The sequence below is a fragment of the Monodelphis domestica genome, chromosome 3, assembly GCF_027887165.1.
Source record: "Monodelphis domestica isolate mMonDom1 chromosome 3, mMonDom1.pri, whole genome shotgun sequence".
Taxonomy (NCBI): domain Eukaryota; kingdom Metazoa; phylum Chordata; class Mammalia; order Didelphimorphia; family Didelphidae; genus Monodelphis; species Monodelphis domestica.
The window spans coordinates 429,500,572-429,518,173 of NC_077229.1; the positions used below are offsets into that span (position 1 = coordinate 429,500,572).

Genomic DNA, 17,602 nt, shown 5'->3' on the forward strand with positions numbered 1-17,602 from the left:
AGCATTGAGCCACCAAGAAAGTCTGCTATTTCCCTCTGGAATCTATTTTTCTTTCCTTGAAACCATTTCTTATTGTGGCTTTCTTTCCATGGAGGACATATCCTCATTTTGAACCTTGCTATAGTATAGGGCATCTGTATCACTTGTAAGGTTCTAAACGTTATCATATTAGTGACACAAATAGATACTCTGCTCCTCAATTAGCACACACCCCATATAATCCTAGAAGTCATCAATAAATAAATAAATAAAATATTTGTAATTGATCAGTTTTGAGATTGTGGAGTTGAGGCTAGAATGTGACTTATGGACACAAAAGAAAGTAAATTTAAAAAGGCAAGAAATGCCTACTTTTTATTTAAGTAGCTTCTTTCTTTTTATGGGTAAATATCTGGAAGGCACTGTTCTAGACTAGGGTTTGAAAGACAAAAAAAAAATGCCTCCAGAAGTTTGCATTCCACTGGACATAAACAGAAGTTCCATACCTGCCCTAAATTGGAGCACGGTTTCTACATATAAGCATTTAGGCATAAGTGTAACCCTCTTCTAAAAATAAAAACAATGTTGTTTGGAGGTATTTTTCTTCTGTGGAGTTCGAGCCTCTTTATAAACATTTCATGGATCACAACTATCCCATCCTTGATCAGATTAAGTCTTGCAGACTTTGCCTTCAGGCTTTAGCCTTCTCCCACTTCTCCCACCTGCTCTCCCATTGGTGATTTTTTCCTGAAAATTTCATTTTGAGGAAGGACTCAGACCAGTCATGTTTCAGTCCCCAGATTTTGCCACCATGCCCCCATAAATACCTTCCCCTTCCCCTCTCCCTTTTCAGTTCCCTTTTGGGTGTTCTCTTCCTGCTTTAGATTGTAGGCTTCTTGAGAGCAGGAATTTTCTTTTTCCTTGTTTTTCTCTTCCCAGTGCTTATTAACTGATTTACCTCAGATCATAACCTTTAACACAGTTCAAATGGATAGTTCTTAGAACAGAAACATTTAATCAGACAGCTAAGTAAATTATTTCTCAAACCATTTTTTGAGTTTACACTATTTCATCCAGTCAGATGAGTGATAAACAGACATAAAAATGAGAATAACAATGAGAATAGCAAAAACCATAGAAGACCATATATTTTATTAATCTAATGGTTTTTACATATTCTGTTTATGGAGAATCCATCTCTGAAGCTATCACTTGCCCCATTTCTAGAGAAATTTAATAGTTAGATATAAATCAACAACCCAAAATATCTAATGTCACCCCCAAATTTAGTTCCTTATAAACTTTCTGTTCTAGTTAATTATCTGAGAATTTCCCATGGTCAAATAAAATTTAAGAAGCACTTGGAACACATTAATCTAATGGGCCAATAAAAAAAGACATAGCATTCAAATGAGTAATAAATTAAACCATACCTTTAAATATTTTTCCAAGACTTATAAAACACTTAGTAACACATAAATGACTAGTGATGAGAAGGGGAGAAATAACATCTACTTTTTAGAGATATCTACAGTCAATGGGAAAGTGTAGAAAACACTGTAGGCATGCAACAAACCTGCATTTTCCAGTTTGGGTCTTTGCAAATGAATTCTTAATGCATGTTAAATAAGTGACAAAGAACTGCTTGGGGAAAAAAAAATCGTCCTAAGTTTAACCACAGTAACTAAATTACATAGGAAGATTTTTGTGTCCTTCCACTTATCTTCTACTGAAGAGGCAGCAAAAATGTTTTCTGTATTATTTGATGCTAAACAACCAATGAAAGAAGGAAGGGAGGGAAGTGGATATTTTAAGTTTTAAAGACAATTTGGAGAAAAGTTGAGATTTGACCTACTTGTTCTTCTCTGGAATTTCTGGTAATCAGGAAAAACTTTTTGGGAATGAGTGTGTGTTATTGGATTACTTGCTAACTTTGAGTCCACAGTGGAGATGATTAAGAGCAGAAGAATGGAACCCACAAGTAAAAATTCAATCATATAATTATATATTTAGAAAGAAAATGCTAATCAGTAGTGAAGTAGTCCCCAGATTCATGACAAGGAATTGGATATGATGATAAGTGTACACAGTTGGTCATTAGTTAGTACGCATCAAGTTCTAGTCTGGGTTGTTCTAATGATTAGCTGCATGGCGTTAGGTCATTTGACATGGTTACACTTTAGTTCTTTTTTTTTTAATGGCAAAAAAGAATTTATATTTGATCCTAAAGGCAGTAGCAAGCCTCTAGTGTTTTATGAACAAGGATGCAATATCACTAGACCTTTGCTTTAGGATAATCTTTTTGGTAGATATATGGAGGATAGACAGGAAAAACTTGAGAAGGAAAATGAATTGGGATGTTTTTCACAATGGCCTTGGCTTACCTAAGGTGGTAAACTGAGTAAGGACAGTGAAGGGGGAGATCCAAGAGATGTCATAGAAATAGAAATGATGATACTTTACAATTAAACATAGGAAAGAGGGTGAACAGTGGCATGACAGACAAAAATAAAAATAAAGTCAAAAATTGGAGCAAGTTTGGGGGAAATAACTGACCACAATTCAATGCCAAAAGTTTATAAATCACTTCCCTCCTAATAACTCAGTCAGCTAACAGTAACTAGATTTTATCAGAGGAAACTGAAGCTAATAGTTTGCAACTTCCCCAAGGTTATGCAGTTGATAAATATCAGACAAGAGCTGAACTCAAGTTTATCCTACCTAGAGATCTAGTGCTCTGTGGGCAGGCTGAATTTAAGAAGCTCATAGTATATCCAAGTGGAGATGTCTAAAAGGCAAGTTGGATACGAACAGCCTCACCAACAATGAATTTGACCCCCTTTCACAAAAACACATCCTCTGATCACCTTTTGGTTGAAGTTATAGGCAACAAGACCTACACCTGGTGGCCTCTGAGAGGGCTGTTTCTCCAGAGTGGCAAATGCAGAGTAGGATAGATAAAGGAACAAGGTTAAGGCCTGCTTTGGGCCAAAAATACAATAGTAAGGCACAGAAATATATTTTTAAAAGGGGAAGGAAAAATACTTGCTATCAATGTTAAAAACATCTTCATAAATACACAATCTTTATATGTTAAAATTTTATCTAATTACCACCACCTATAAGGTAGCAAAGCATTGTCACATGAATTCTCATGGAATTTAGCAAGATTGAATTAGTCAACCAATAAATTAATATTTACAGTTTCCATGGGTGCACAGAAGACTTTTGCTATTTCCTGTTTAAATATGGAAAATGTGATTGGCTTATTCTTCCAAAGAGACAAACATCAGTGCTAGGATCAGCAGTGACTTTATAGGCAAAAGAGCTCAGTAAACTCTTTGTGGTAGAGGCATGGAGAAAGAGAGAGAGAGCACTTGTAAGCCAAGATGCAAGAAACAAGCTGGGGACCTAACCTGCCTGTCAATCAAGGAGAAGGCTCCAAACGGAATGTTCCCAGGAGAGGCAGTTGAAGGTCTGGCCACAGAGAGGAGGAGAAGCAGGAGAAACTTGAACTTTTGACTTTGTCTCTCTCGGGGAGTTGAGCTGTTTTGGCTTTGGCTCTCTGACCAAAGGAGGAACTGATTCTGTCTCTGCATCTCTGGCTCTGGGAGAGGCTGGCTGAGGACCCTTGTGGGGCTGACTTGGTTTGGGGGCTCTCTGACCAAGAGAGAAACCTCTGCTCTCTCTGAGATTTGACTGACCAAGAGTTGGAGGAAAGTCAAGCTGAAGGAGAGACTTTTCCTGGTGGCTTTGTGAAGAAAGAAGATTTTAACTGTTGTCCTCCATCTCTGACTGTCTCTCTGTCACAGTTTGTGACAAGACTGATTATTTCCATAACCCTCCTAAATTATCCTTATAGTTTAGGGACACCCTCATCCCTCTTACCTCAGTTTCCCATCTTGTTATCACAATAAACCCCTTACCTGAGAAAGGAAACTAGAGTATTTTATAGTTCACTCAGGGGGGAGGGAAGAAGCCAAAGGCTTCAAGAACTGGGAGGTGGGGGAGACAGGGAGGAGAGGGTAAAGGAGGGAGGGAGAGAGGGTAGGAGGACATTAGGAGAAATATTGATCCACTAGTCATCAGTAGGGATCAGCAGGCAAACCCCAGAACATTCCCCAGTATCTATCTAGAGCAATCCCCTGTAGCAGTATCCCCTATGGCTCCATCTCTCCCTATCTCTGTAGTACCTCTACCTCCATTGTAACTAAGTACCATCAGGTGTGTCCCCATACCAGCAGCAGCTCTCTCTAGTCTGTCAGAGTACCATTGCAACAAGAAATATTTCCACAGATTACCTATTTCTATTTCATCTTATACTTAAAAAAATAAATATTATTTTCTCAAAAATTCCACCATTTACTTTGTGACTATCCTAATTTTACCCAACTTCCAAGATTAAAAAAAAAAAACAACAACCCAGCAATTCACTAACATAACACTTAATGGCATTAAACAACAACAACAACAACAATCACAGCACATCTTACTTTCTGTCTTAGTAAGACTCCAAAAGACAGAAGGGCAAAGGCGAGGCAATTGGGGTTAAGTGACTTGCCCAGAGTCACACAGCAAGGAAGTGTCTGAAGCTAGATTTGAACTCCAGGCCTGGTGCTCCATCCACAGTGCCACCTAGCTGCCCCTTAATATGTGATATTTATAGCTTTATTCTTAAACTATTTTTTTTTTTACTTTAAGTCAGCAGCAGTTCCTCTTCACCTTCATTTTCTTTGCATGTTAAGTAAAGATTTTCACCTATTTTCTCAAATTTACTTACTCTTTAACAGTTTACGAAATTAAATGAGAATGCTGGGTATTTCCTAAACTTAAAAAGTCCTTAATACCACATTCATTTATTTCAGGGTTTTCAGTTTTCACACGGAGAAAAAAAATTAATTCATAACTCAACCTTATATTTTTCCCACCTGTCACTTCTACAACACAATCTTGGATAGTAAAATCTGCTGTATGTTGTCTTAATTTCTATTGTATAGAGAGGGAGAGATCATCAAGAAAATCTTTAACCACTATGCGGAAAGCCTTGAGAATCCATGCTTTCCCTTCAAGATTCAATTATCTTTTATCCACTCCTCAATCCATTTAATTATCTGATCTAAATTACTCTCTAATTCTTCTGGTACATTGCTGGGCAGCCAGTGTACTATTTCAGGCTTGGAGGAGGCCATGGCTTCTTCATAAAGAATTTGGAAAATTTCACACTGAATATCATCCTGTAGTTTCTTTACGCTGTATCCCCTCTTTTCAAGTCTTGTATATCATAAAGAATTATCTGTTTGAAGGACAAAAACTCTATGAAACCATCATTCGGGGAAGAAGTCACAGCCATGGTAATCAACGATAAATCCACCGTCTTTCATTTTATTTTCTAACTCATCAACTACTCCCGACTTCATCCAAAATGGGACATTCGTATTCTTCATCAAAGCCATCATATGACTGTCCTTCTTGTGCTAAATCACACATCAAGGTATTTCAGTCCTGTTCTTGATGCAAGTTCATTACCGACTGTGGTCTTTCCAACCCGGGGTGCACCAGTGAGCCTGACGTTGGGCAGCCTCAAGGTCGCGGTGGCGGCACCCCAGCCTCTCGTTCGCTCTTCTCGCGGGAGCAGCAGGCATAGGGGGCCAGGTAGGAGCCGAGAGGGCAGGTCCAGGGTCCTCGAACTTCTGCTCTGCGCACACTCCGGGCTACACTTTAGTTCTTTTATAAATCAAGACGAATATTTAACCTAGTAACTTTGTAATATACTTTTGAGAAGATAATGAAACAATAAATGGGAAAGCACTTGGAATAGTTATATGGATAACAAAGTCATAAAGTTTAAAATGTAGCATGAGAAATTTGAGAAAACCTGAGAGGAAAATTTAGAGTCAAAATCATCAAAAAATAACTGAAAAGGCCTTCTATTTTGTGTCTAGTTAGACCTCAACTAGTGTAGTCCGAAATGTTGTTTAATTTAGGGCCGAACCAGGACGAACCCCAGTGGATTCTAGGCTTGTGGCAAAATATCATTGGAGGAAGTGGGAAGGAGGTGGACTCTCCATGGTCACACTTTATACATGTGAAATCTGGTTATAATGAATGTGGGTGTTGTAAGACAATCTTATGAATATAAACATGAACAGAAATATTTCAGCAAAGTATCACCAAAAAAAAATCCACATTATTTAAATGAAGATCAGAAGAGCTCTTTTATATTTATAGGGAGGAAACGTCCTTTCAGTTATAGCTGTCCTCTATTGCTTGTCCGAAAGAACTTGAAACTAAGTGGGTAGCCATTATTTGGGAACCAGCTGACCAAATTATAGCATAGGAAGGTTATGGAATATTATTGCATCAAAAGAAATGATAAAGAGATAGGCACAGGGAAACCTGTGGAAACTTGTATGAAATGATAGATTAAAGTGAGCAGGACCAAAAGGATGTTGTAAAAAAAATAAGTTTCAAAGATTTCATAAATTTAATCAATGAAAAGACCAAACTCAGCTCTAAAGTTTCAGTTATGATGCACACACAAACCCACCTCTTGACAGAATGGTGATGGTTTCAAGGATTAAAACAAAATATACATTTTTTTATATGGTGGATATATTCGTTTTGTTTAATAATGGATATTTGTTACAAGGATTTTTACTTTTCCTTCTCTTTCTCCCCCCAGTTTTGGGGAAATTGAAGGAGAAAAGAATCTAGCAACAGCATTGTCAAAAAAAAAGGAAAAAAGAGAGAAGAGGGAGAAGAGGGTCACTGAAATACTTTAAAATATACAGAAGTGAACAGAAGGAAGTTCAGAAGGAAACACAGATGAGCAGGACAGCTTTGAAAGTAACATTAAATTGATTTAAATGCATAAAAGGAAAAACAGGCTGTACTAAGTAAAAATTCATCATTTCACATATAAGCTTTGTTATCAGTTCTGCTTTGCATAAAGAAATGCTCATTTTATTTGATGGTGTTAAGTTCAGGGAAAAACAGAACCCAAATAATTAGAGCTGCCCAAGAGTGAAATAGACTGTCTCCAGAAGGTTTTGAATAACTCATTTGGTACATAATAAAGGCTTACTGAATATTTGTCCTCCCTCCCTCCTTTCCTTCCTTCTTTTCATCTGTCTGTCCATCTGTCATAGAAAAGAGACAGTAGTGTGGTACAGAAAATAAGAGTTCTGGACTTGGGAGCCAAGCAAGACCTGGGTTCAAACATCATCTAAGATGCTTACTGAGTGATCATTACCCGTTTAACCTGTTTCTTCATCTATAATATGACAGGGTTGGAAGTAGCTTCTACCTTTGGAATGGTAAAAAATAAAGGCCCTTTCCATTTCTATTCTATATTCCTAGGCTGCCTTCAAGTAGAAACTGGAGTCTACTTGTGAAAGATGTTGTCAAAGATATCGGGTATCAAAAACAGAACTATACCTTCTGTCTTAGAATCAATACTATGTATTGGTTACAAGGCAGAAGAATGCTAAGGGCTGGGTGATGAATGTTAAATGACTTGTCCAGGATCACACAGTTCAAAGTATCTGAGGTCATATTTGAATCAGGCCTGGGTCTCAATCCACTGAGCCACCAAGCTACTCCCAAATATATTTAATGGACTAGATAAGTGCTAGGGAACCTTCCACCTCTGAAGTTCTGTAATTCTATGGAAAGTGCCAAAAGCATTCTGAAAAAACTCACAAGAATATATGATACTAATTTTAATAATACTAAGTGGCTCCTTTTCCTCCTTTGATAAGTGACAAATAGAGGGCCTGCCTGAAATAATCATCTAATATGTTATACCCTCTGGACACTGTATACCAAGGAGATTTTGTTTTATTTTTTTAAAAACACTTACCTTCACTCTTAGAATCAATAGTGGGTATTGGTTGAAAGGCAGAAGAGTGATAAGGGCTAGGCAATGAGGGTTAAGTGGCTTGCCCAGGGTCACATAGCCAGGAAGTGTCTGAGGGCAGATTTGAACCCAGGACCTCCCATCTCTGGGCCTGAATTTCAATCCACTGAGCACCCAGCTGCCCCCAAGCCAAGGAGATATTAAAACTACAAAGTGGCATCCAGGAGGATTTCATTATTAATATGTTGATGTGCCATAGCAACCAAATTTATGCAGCTTCTATAAATGATGTATTAAATTCTTTTACAGGGATGTGTTTTCATTTCACTTCAATTAGATGACTCAAGATACTTTCTGAAATTAGGAACATTTTTTCCTTTTTTGCTTTGGAAAAAGATATCTTCATGTATCTTAATCATGGACTACTTTCTGAAAGGGCTAGACATGAATTATAGTAATGCCATCCCAAGACTTAATAATGCTTTCTTTAAGTTGATGAAAGTTCCTGGCATGGTCCTAGCCCCAGGATGCATGAATGGGTGCTGAGGCTCAAGTGACCCAGAGACTGGGAATTTCCACCCCTACTCCTTCCTTGCTTGCTGCAGCCCAATTAGAATGAAATTCCCGGGGAGCCGGTCCCTTTTTCTCATTTCATATTACACAGTTACACAGAGAATACCTTCATGTCAATGGTACAGACTACCCCACTGCTTTGACTTTCTGGTGATGGGTCATGTCAGTTCTTTCTCCAAACACTTTATATAAATGTAAATAGCTCAGGGCCCCTGGATCATAATGCTAACTATTGAGCCACTGGCTCAATGTACACTGCCTGTAGATTGGGAAGAGAGCTTGGGTACCACCTAATTTTCCCCATTCGCATCTGTTCCCTTCCCACAGCTGCCATCCCCCCGTGGTGATGTTGCTCTTTAGAAACAGCTTCCTCTCATTTGCCTTGCACTCTCACCTAAAAAAAGAAAAACAATGATGCTCCTAATATGTTTCTTGAGAATATCTAAACATTTGCCTTAAGAGAAAACATTCTGCTTCAAAATCTACGAGAATAAAGTGCAATGTCCTTAATTGGGCATTTAAAATCTTTCAGTCTGGCTTTGATCTGTCTTTCAAAATTTATATCACACACTTTATGCTCAGGCCAAACAGGTCTCCTTGTTTCACCACAAGCATAATCTTCACATCTCTGTCCTTTTGCACAAAATGCCACCCCCCCCCTTTTAAACCCTTACCTTCCGAAACCTTAGAATCAATACTAAGTATTGGTTCCTAGGCAGAAGAGTGGTAAGGGCTAGGCAATGGGAGTTAAGTGACTTGCCCAGGGTCACACAACTAGGAAGGGTCTGAGGTCACATTTGAACCCAGGATCTCCCACCTCTAGGCCTGGCTCTCTATCCACTGAGCCACCTAGCTGCCTACAATGTTCCCTGACTTCTCCTGTGTTTCCTCTCCTCACTGCTAGATCTTTTACTCCTTTAAAACTCTTGCATATGTTACCTCTAACAAGAGGTCTTTGCTGATGTCCCCAGCAGTTAGTTCTTACTCCCACTCTTCAATTATTTAAACACATTTTTTTTTAATTTACTCTCCTGTGTACATGTTTTTTCCTCCAAGCAGAAAGTAAGCTTTGAGGGAAAGGATTACATTCATTTTGTGCCCAACATAGTGCCTGGCAAATAGCAGGCACTCAGTGATTGTTGAATTAAATTGAACATAGGATCATGATTTCAGGGATGGAGAGAAACCCAAAAGTCACCTGATACAACTCTATCATTTTATATCAAAGGAAACTGAAGCCTATCAAGATTAAAAGTCAGCATTCATCCTCTTCTATGAATCAGAAGTTACAAATGCTCTTCATTTAGTTAGACTTTTCTGAGAAAAAGTGACCTTGACAGTCTGACAGGAAGTAAGGCTTTTCAGGAAAGGGGTGGTTTGGAAGCCCAGAAAAATTATATGTGGTCTGCATGAATTCTAATACAACCATCAAAAGAAACTTAATAAACAGGCTTTAAAAATGCAAAGCCTAACGATGATGATAATAAAAAAAAATCCTCACATGTTTCTAAATTAATTTTCAAAAGGGTCCCAAGATTGAAGGGTATTTATTGATAAAAGATCTTTCTCTATAAGCAAGGGCTTTGGGGCTGCATTTTTGATTAAAGGTACACCCTGAGGCCTTATTCTTGGCAAGAGTCAAAATGAAAAAAGAAAACCCATTCCTTCTAGTTAGCTCTGCTGGCCTTTTGATAAGTTCTGCCATCTCTCTTTACCTAGGGCTATACAAAGATAATAACTTCTCTAGAGAGTAGCATAACACAACAGCCGATCTAAGTGATTAGCCCAGGGCACAGGGAGGCAAATAACTGCCTCTTTAATCCTTCCAACTTCTCTCTCTGGTTTGCTTAAACCTGACTTCCTTGCCTAGTGGGTTGAACCCTAATAGACAGCAGTTACTTGTTTTCCCTTCTTTCTTCCCAAAGGCACCAGCTAGGCTGCCAAAGAGTTTTGAGTTCATTATCTGGAGGAAAGTACAGGCTGCTTCTCATCCCACCCCCAACCTCCCAAACTAATTTTTGGCACAAGGGTGGGTTTTTTTTTCAGGTTTTTTTTCTGGCTAATCAGCAATTTGGGGTGTGGGAGCAAAACTCTAACAACATTGGCCTGGATGATCTGGGTTGAGTTTTTGTTTTTCATTGCTGTTGTTCCCCAAGAATTCATTCCTTTAACAAATATCTGTTGGGTACACATGCTGAATTATTTAGATATTTCCTATTGCCAATCATATTTCATCAGTGAAATGAAATGCTCATTAACAAATATTTGGTTGTTACTGGATAAACTGCCTCAGCACACCTGTGAAAAACTGGCTGTAACTGCAAATCAGTTCTACCGAGGAGGGGCTCTCCAACAGAGACTTACACGGATTTAAAACCCCAAAAGATATGAAGGGCAAAGAGGACAAGGCACTGGATTTATGGAACTAGGCTTGAAAGGCACTGGGAGAAAGAGCAGATAGACTCTGGAGAAAATTTAGGCTATTACTAAATGAAGCTTTCTATTTTGATGAAAGAGATAAATATGGTCGGGGTGATTTCTCAATTTACAACTTTTTCTCAGAGGTAAAAGATGATCCAGAGCCCAGTTTCTCATCCATCAGATAAGAATTCTCAAGAAAAGAAGTCTGGCGATTCATTGCTTACCAGAGCTGCTGATTGCCCCCCACCTCTCCCCCCCCACACACACAGAAGGCCTTTGGGGAAAGTGTATTTCTACTCAATCTTTTGGGGAGAGGGCAGGACTCAATGACCTCGAGGATCCTTTACAGCTCAAAAATCGAATAATCCTTTCTCTCCCCTAAGAGGCCAGAATAAGGAGCAGCAGAGCATGAAGCTGCCTTCAGGCACAAGCAAAATACCTCCCGGTCTGCAGAAGAGAAGGAAAAGAAGATGAAGAGGAGTTTCTGTATACTTTCTGGGGTCTTCGAAGAGTCATTTTCATTTTTATTAGAATTCAGCTGGGTGGCTCAGAGAGCCAGACCCAGAGATGGGAGGTCCTGGGTTCAAATATGACCTCAGATACTTTCTATCTATCTGACCCTGGGCAAGTCACTTAACCCCCACTGCCTAACCCTTACCACCATGGCCTTAGAACCAACACACAGTATTGATTCTAAGATGGAAGGTAAGGGTTTTTTAAAAACTCACTATTTCCATATTTTCCTCCAAAGTCCTTAACTCTACTTGTAGATATTATGAATGAGTAGAGTGTTCTAAGTAATGCCATAAAACTTGAGTTTGAGTGCTGCCAGCTCTACTAATTCTTAGTTGTATGTCTATGGGTATCACTAATAAGTACCTTCACACTCTAAATCTATGATCCTCTGTTTTGTTTCTTAATCTGCAAAATGGGGACAACACACAAAGAACTGACCTAAGAAAAAGGTTTGTAAACTATTAAATACTCTATAAATGTGACCTGTTAAAAGTTTGGTTGTAAACTTTTTTTTTTTTTTACAGCTAGGGGCACAGAGCTGAGGCCATATTTGAACTCAGAAAGAGGAAGCTTCTTGGCTCCAGGTCTGGCCCTCTGGCTACTGCCCATTACTCATCTCTGTGTGCTATAAAATGAGGGTGGATGAGGTGGTCTCTGAGGTCCCCCCAGCTCCAAGTTCCTAGATACAGGGTAGGGGGGTGTAAGGGCTCTAATATGGATAGCAACCTTGCCCAAAAGAATGATGGAATGAGGAGACCAGGATATGCACCTAATTACCTGGATGATCTAAGAGAAAAATATTATTTCATTCTCCCACTGAGTCTTTGTTTTTTATCATAAAAATGATGGGATTGAACTCAATTTCTAAGGTGACTTCTAACTCTAAAATTCTAAGACTACAATGATCCCAAAGTATACCGATTCTGGAGTTAAAAAACTCACTTCTTCCGCTTCTCTGGCCTCTTCTCCTTAAAGCATCAACCCTAAAACCAAAAAACAGTAGGGAAACTGGCAACAACTAGGAAGAAAGCAATTGGATTTAGTCCTCCCTCAGGGTAGCAGCCTTGTGAAAAGAAACAAATGAGGTCACGTGTTGGCATTAAAAGATGAGCTTCATATGCCCAAAGGGCACTAAAAGACTGTCTGCCCTTTGATCCAGCCATAGCACTGCTGGGTTTGTGCCCCAAAGAGATAATAAGGAAAAAGACTTGCACAAGAATATTCATAGCTGAGCTCTTTGTGGTGACAAAAAATTGGAAAATGAGGGGATGCCCTTCAATTGGGGAATGGCTAAACAAATTGTGGTATATGTTGGTGATGGAATACTATTGTGCTCAAAGGAATAATGAACTGGAGGAATTCCATGGAGACTGGAACAACCTCCAGGAAGTGATGCAGAGTGAGAGGAGCAGAACCAGGAGAATATTGTACACAGAGACTGATACACTGTGGTACAATTGAATGTAATGGACTTCTCTACTAGCAGCAATGCAATGATCCAGGACAATTCTGAGGGACTTATGAGAAAGAACACCATCCACATTCAGAGGAAGAACTATGAGAGTAGAAACGAAGAAGAAAAATACCTGCTTGATCACATGTCTCAATGGGGACATGGTTGGGGATATAGACTCTAAACGATCATTCTAGTGCAAATATCAATAATATGGAAATAGGTCTTGATTAATGGCACATGTAAAATCCAGTGGAATTGCTCATTGGCTATAGGTGTGTGTGTGTGGAGGAATGGAGGGAAAGGACATGAATCATGTAACCATGGAAAAATATTCTAAATTTATTAATTAAATACACTTTTTCAATTAAAATAAAAAGAAAGTTCAGACACTGATGCAGCCTAGGGACTTCAAAGTCATCAAATAGCCTAAAAAGATTTAAGAAAAAAACTTTCAATATTGTTCCATAGAAGAGCTACTGTTATTTATCAAATAATATTTATTATGGCACCCAAATTAATTCTAGGATTTGCACAGAAAAGTTCCAGGAGATTTGATACTGTGTCCTGATTCAAGTTATTATGGGGATTAAACAGATGGTTATTAGTGGTTCTAGTGAGTAATCAGTGAGGCAGCTAAGTGTTGCTATGGAGTCAGGAAGATTTGGGTTCAAATCCATCTTCAGATACTAGTTGTGTGACCCCAGGCAAGTCACTTAATCTGTATGCCTCAATTTCCTTATCTGTAAAATGGGAGAAACAATAGCACCTACCTCCCAATGAGTATATGTGTAACACATTATACGTAAATACTAGCTATTATTCTAAAATTTAAAAATAATAGATTTGTGGAATTCCTTTAGGAGGACAGAGTAGAAACCATGAGAGTTTACTCTCCGCATCCCTTTGATAAAATAGAAATATACCCTGTTCCCTATTTCTTACTCTACTCTCAAAAATGGAAGGTGGGAAAAAAGAGGATGAAAAAGTAAATAATACTAAGAAACAACCTGGGAAATAAGAGTTTTCTAAGTTCTTGGGCTACTGGGACCTTCTACAACTCAAGCATAGCCAGTCCTACCCCCTCCATATCTCCTCCAAACTTGGATCTTGGGGTACTCTTCCTCGGGGCCTCTCTGTCCCACGTGCTGGTGTCTGCCTCTCCAATGAAGTCCCTCTGACTCCCCAACCTCAGTGCCTGGCCTGAGACAAGGGCCTAGCAGTCCTTACCCCCCACCAATGGCAAATGTATCCTGGATAAGTCAATGCCTTCACTAAGTGTTCTATCACACTGTGGAGAGTCCCTCTGATTACATCAGCTAGACAAAAGGAAATCTACCTTTCTACCCACACCTTCCTACATGTAAAGCCCAAAATATTTCTCCAGGCAGATACTGCCAACAGTCAGATTTCCTGTTTCTCTTCATCCTGCTGAAAGAGAGCAAAATTCTCCTTCCACAGCTCCATCTAAAAACCCAGCAGTTGTCCTTCCTGGACACAGAAAAGAAAGAAACTTCCAGGTGCCCTCAGCCTAGAACCTCAGAAGGACTTCCTGCATCCCTCATGGAGGCTGGTCAACCCCCCTGGTGGTCCTCAGCTCCTGTACTGCAGCCTGCTCTGAAGCTGTGACAATAGCCGCAGCCTACCTTAGGTTGTTGGGCTGTTATCTTCACCATTCAAATGCCCAAAAAGGGGAAGAGAGGAGTAAATTTTTTTAATGGAATCAGTAAAGTCATTCAATAAAATCAAAGATCCAGGGAATATAAACCAAAGAAGCAATGGTGGTCATGGAATTAATATAGATAAGTTGTATTGGGTAATAAATATATTAAAATAAAGCGTGACTAATTTAGAAATGGGGAAATTGCAAAATGACACTGAAGAAGTAAAAATATCAGTGGAAATGGCAAATAAGTGGCTGATTAAAGTCAAATGAATGTCAATAAAGAACAAAAAAAAAATGGATGAAAAAGCCCAGAATATAACAATTGAAAAAGGACAACTAATGGATATGTGGTATGTAGTCACAGAATTGGAACCAAAGCAAGTGCAACTATTTGGATCCTACAAGGCACTGGAAAAGAAAAATAAATAAACCACATGTGAAGACTTAATAATAAAAACTTCTTATATGAGGCAATTGGGCAACACTGAAAATAGAATAGAATTATAAAAATAAGATGCTAAGAGACCCTTCTGGTCAAAGATCTGGCTTTATTGTAAGTAGAGAAATCACAGGGCTAGAGGGCTGAAGATTCCCCAATTGAATCTGAGACCCTGAATTGGAAAATGCACATCTTTTTATACTTTCATGTCTGACTGTGAAATCCCCAGCCCCCACTAGAGACCTCATGACTCTGTTCTGTCCATCTTGGCCACTGGATGGGTCCCAGAGATTTGATACAATGTACATTATAAAATGGATTCACAAACTTGGGATTAACATAGAAGCTTACTTATGATTAATATAACACTTAAATTTACTCTAACAATACTCACACTTAAAATTATAACTCAGGCATTACTATTCTTAATCTGGTTACATACAAAGACTCTTGCCTGGGATTAAATTCTTACTCCAGATCACACAGTTACACCATATAGTTCTAAAAATCAAACTCCACACATTGATTAAGCTATTAATTATTGATTTTCTGGTTATATTATGATTCACAAAGCTATAGAATTTTCAAGCTTCCAGAGTTACAAAGTAAAAAAAAAAATCCTACAGGTGTTTAAAAAAGTACGTAAAAATACAATTTAGAGTATCCTCAAATATTAATACCACAAAGAAAAACAATGAAGCTGCACCACTCAAAATACACAGATTTTAAAATATGGCCTAGGATTCTCAAATCACATACCCTGAAAACATGATCTCATTGTTCCCAAATACACTTCAAAGACAAACAAGGACTTGAAGAATGTATTAACAAAAAATCCAACTAAGAGATTCCAATGAGAGGTAGAAGAGGAAGCATTATGCAGTAAAAAAAAAAAAAAACACTAAATCCGAAGTCTAGCATATCTGAATTCCAATCCCAGCTCTGTACTTACTTCTGAGTACTCACTTTGAGGAAAATATGCAACATGTCTGTACCTCAGTTTCTTCATCTGTTAAATGAAGGAAGTAAACTAGACTGCCTCACAGTTTTTATTTTTTAGTTAAGAATCAACAAGCATTTAGTATTCTCCTACTGTGTGCTTGCTAGGCACTATGCTAAGTGCTGGGAATATAAAGAGAGGCAAAAAACCTTTTCAAATTGCTTACAGTCTAAAGGAGAGAGAACATTTAGACAATTGTGTACAAATAAGATAGATACAAGATAAATTGAAGATAATCTGCATAGAGAAGGAACTTGTATTAAGGGGAAAATCAGGAAAAAGGTTCTTGTGGAAGTTCAATTTTAGATGGGTCTTGAAGGAAGCCAGGAGAGGGAAATAAGGAGGAACAGAATTCCAGGCACAGAATTTAGATCCGGCTCTAAATTTATTATATTCTTATACTTTTTAGGTATCGCTGTAGACCTCCAACTAGAAAAATGTTTCCCCTTGAAACTCCAAGACAAATGGTCTCCTTCTGCCTCTTCACATTGTCTTTTTCCTCTGTTATTTTGAAGAACTTAATAATACCAATTATTTATAAAAAATGAATTATTAAAACTTGGAGCCCCCAAATTAAATTTTTTTCTCTAGCTTGGACAAAGTTTAGTTCTTCTGCCCTCTCTATTGGACATAAAAATCCCAATTAATCATTGAATTCTCATCTACTTCTTCTACAGAAGCCACTCATTGAGAACACACAAAAATTTGATTATCTTTATCTAGAGACAAATCTAACATCAAAGTACAAACAGGACTAAACAAAGCCTAAAGGAACAAGAAATTCCAAAAGTTAAGCTATACCTATTTGCTAGTGAATGATAAAACACAGGAGGAAAGAGGAAAATGGAGATTGGATAAATTCACCAATGCCCAGCAGCACTGCAGAACAGGTGTGGTCAGGTAAATTCTGTCCAATATGCTCAATAAACATATCATCCAGCTGGGTGAGGCTCCAGTTTCGCCTGTTCATTATCAGTCCACGTAACAGAATCTTGCATTTCTGATTGACTCCTACTACTAATGTACATCAACACCCCGTACTTCCTCCCCTACAGAGGAGTAGGGGCTAGGCAGTTGATTTAAGTGCCTTGCCCAGACACATATCTAGAGAAAAATTCATAGAGGAAATAAAGTGAAGAAAGGCATGCTTTGATCTGTATTCAGATTCCATCAGTTCCTTCTATAGCAGTGGACTGCATTTTTTAGTCAAGAGTCCCTTGGAGTTGTTCTGGATCCTTGCATTACTGATAATAGTTAAGTCATCCACAAGTGATCATTGCACATTATTGCTGGTACTGGGTACAATGGATTTATATAATTCTCATATAAGGATTTATATATGATAGAATTTATATAATGATTGAAATGAAGGAAGAGAAACAGAGGGATGTCCATGAATGAATGATTTCAATGTAATGAAAAGACAATTATTTTCTAAAATTAATTATACATATTCAACATACCACCAAAATCTGTTCCTCATGTTATTAGATAAAATCAAAATAAAATTTTTATGGAAAAAAATGGGCAAGAATATCAAAGAGAATGCTGAAAACATGAGAGAGAAAAAGAGAGCCAGAGAAAGAGTGAGAGAGAGAGACAGAGACAGAAAAAGAGAGCCAGAGAGAGAGAGAGAGAAAAACTAGGCTTCCATTAAATATATAACACATTACTAATGTTTGATAAATCTATAGAAC

The 17,602-nt window shown here is 38.2% G+C and overlaps 1 pseudogene; it reads right to left on the reverse strand.

The window, feature by feature from the left end:
- Positions 1–4,910: 4,910 nt before the first annotated feature.
- On the reverse strand, positions 4,911–16,875 carry LOC100009855 (adenylate kinase isoenzyme 6-like; annotated as a pseudogene).
- Between the last annotated feature and the right edge of the window lie 727 nt (positions 16,876–17,602).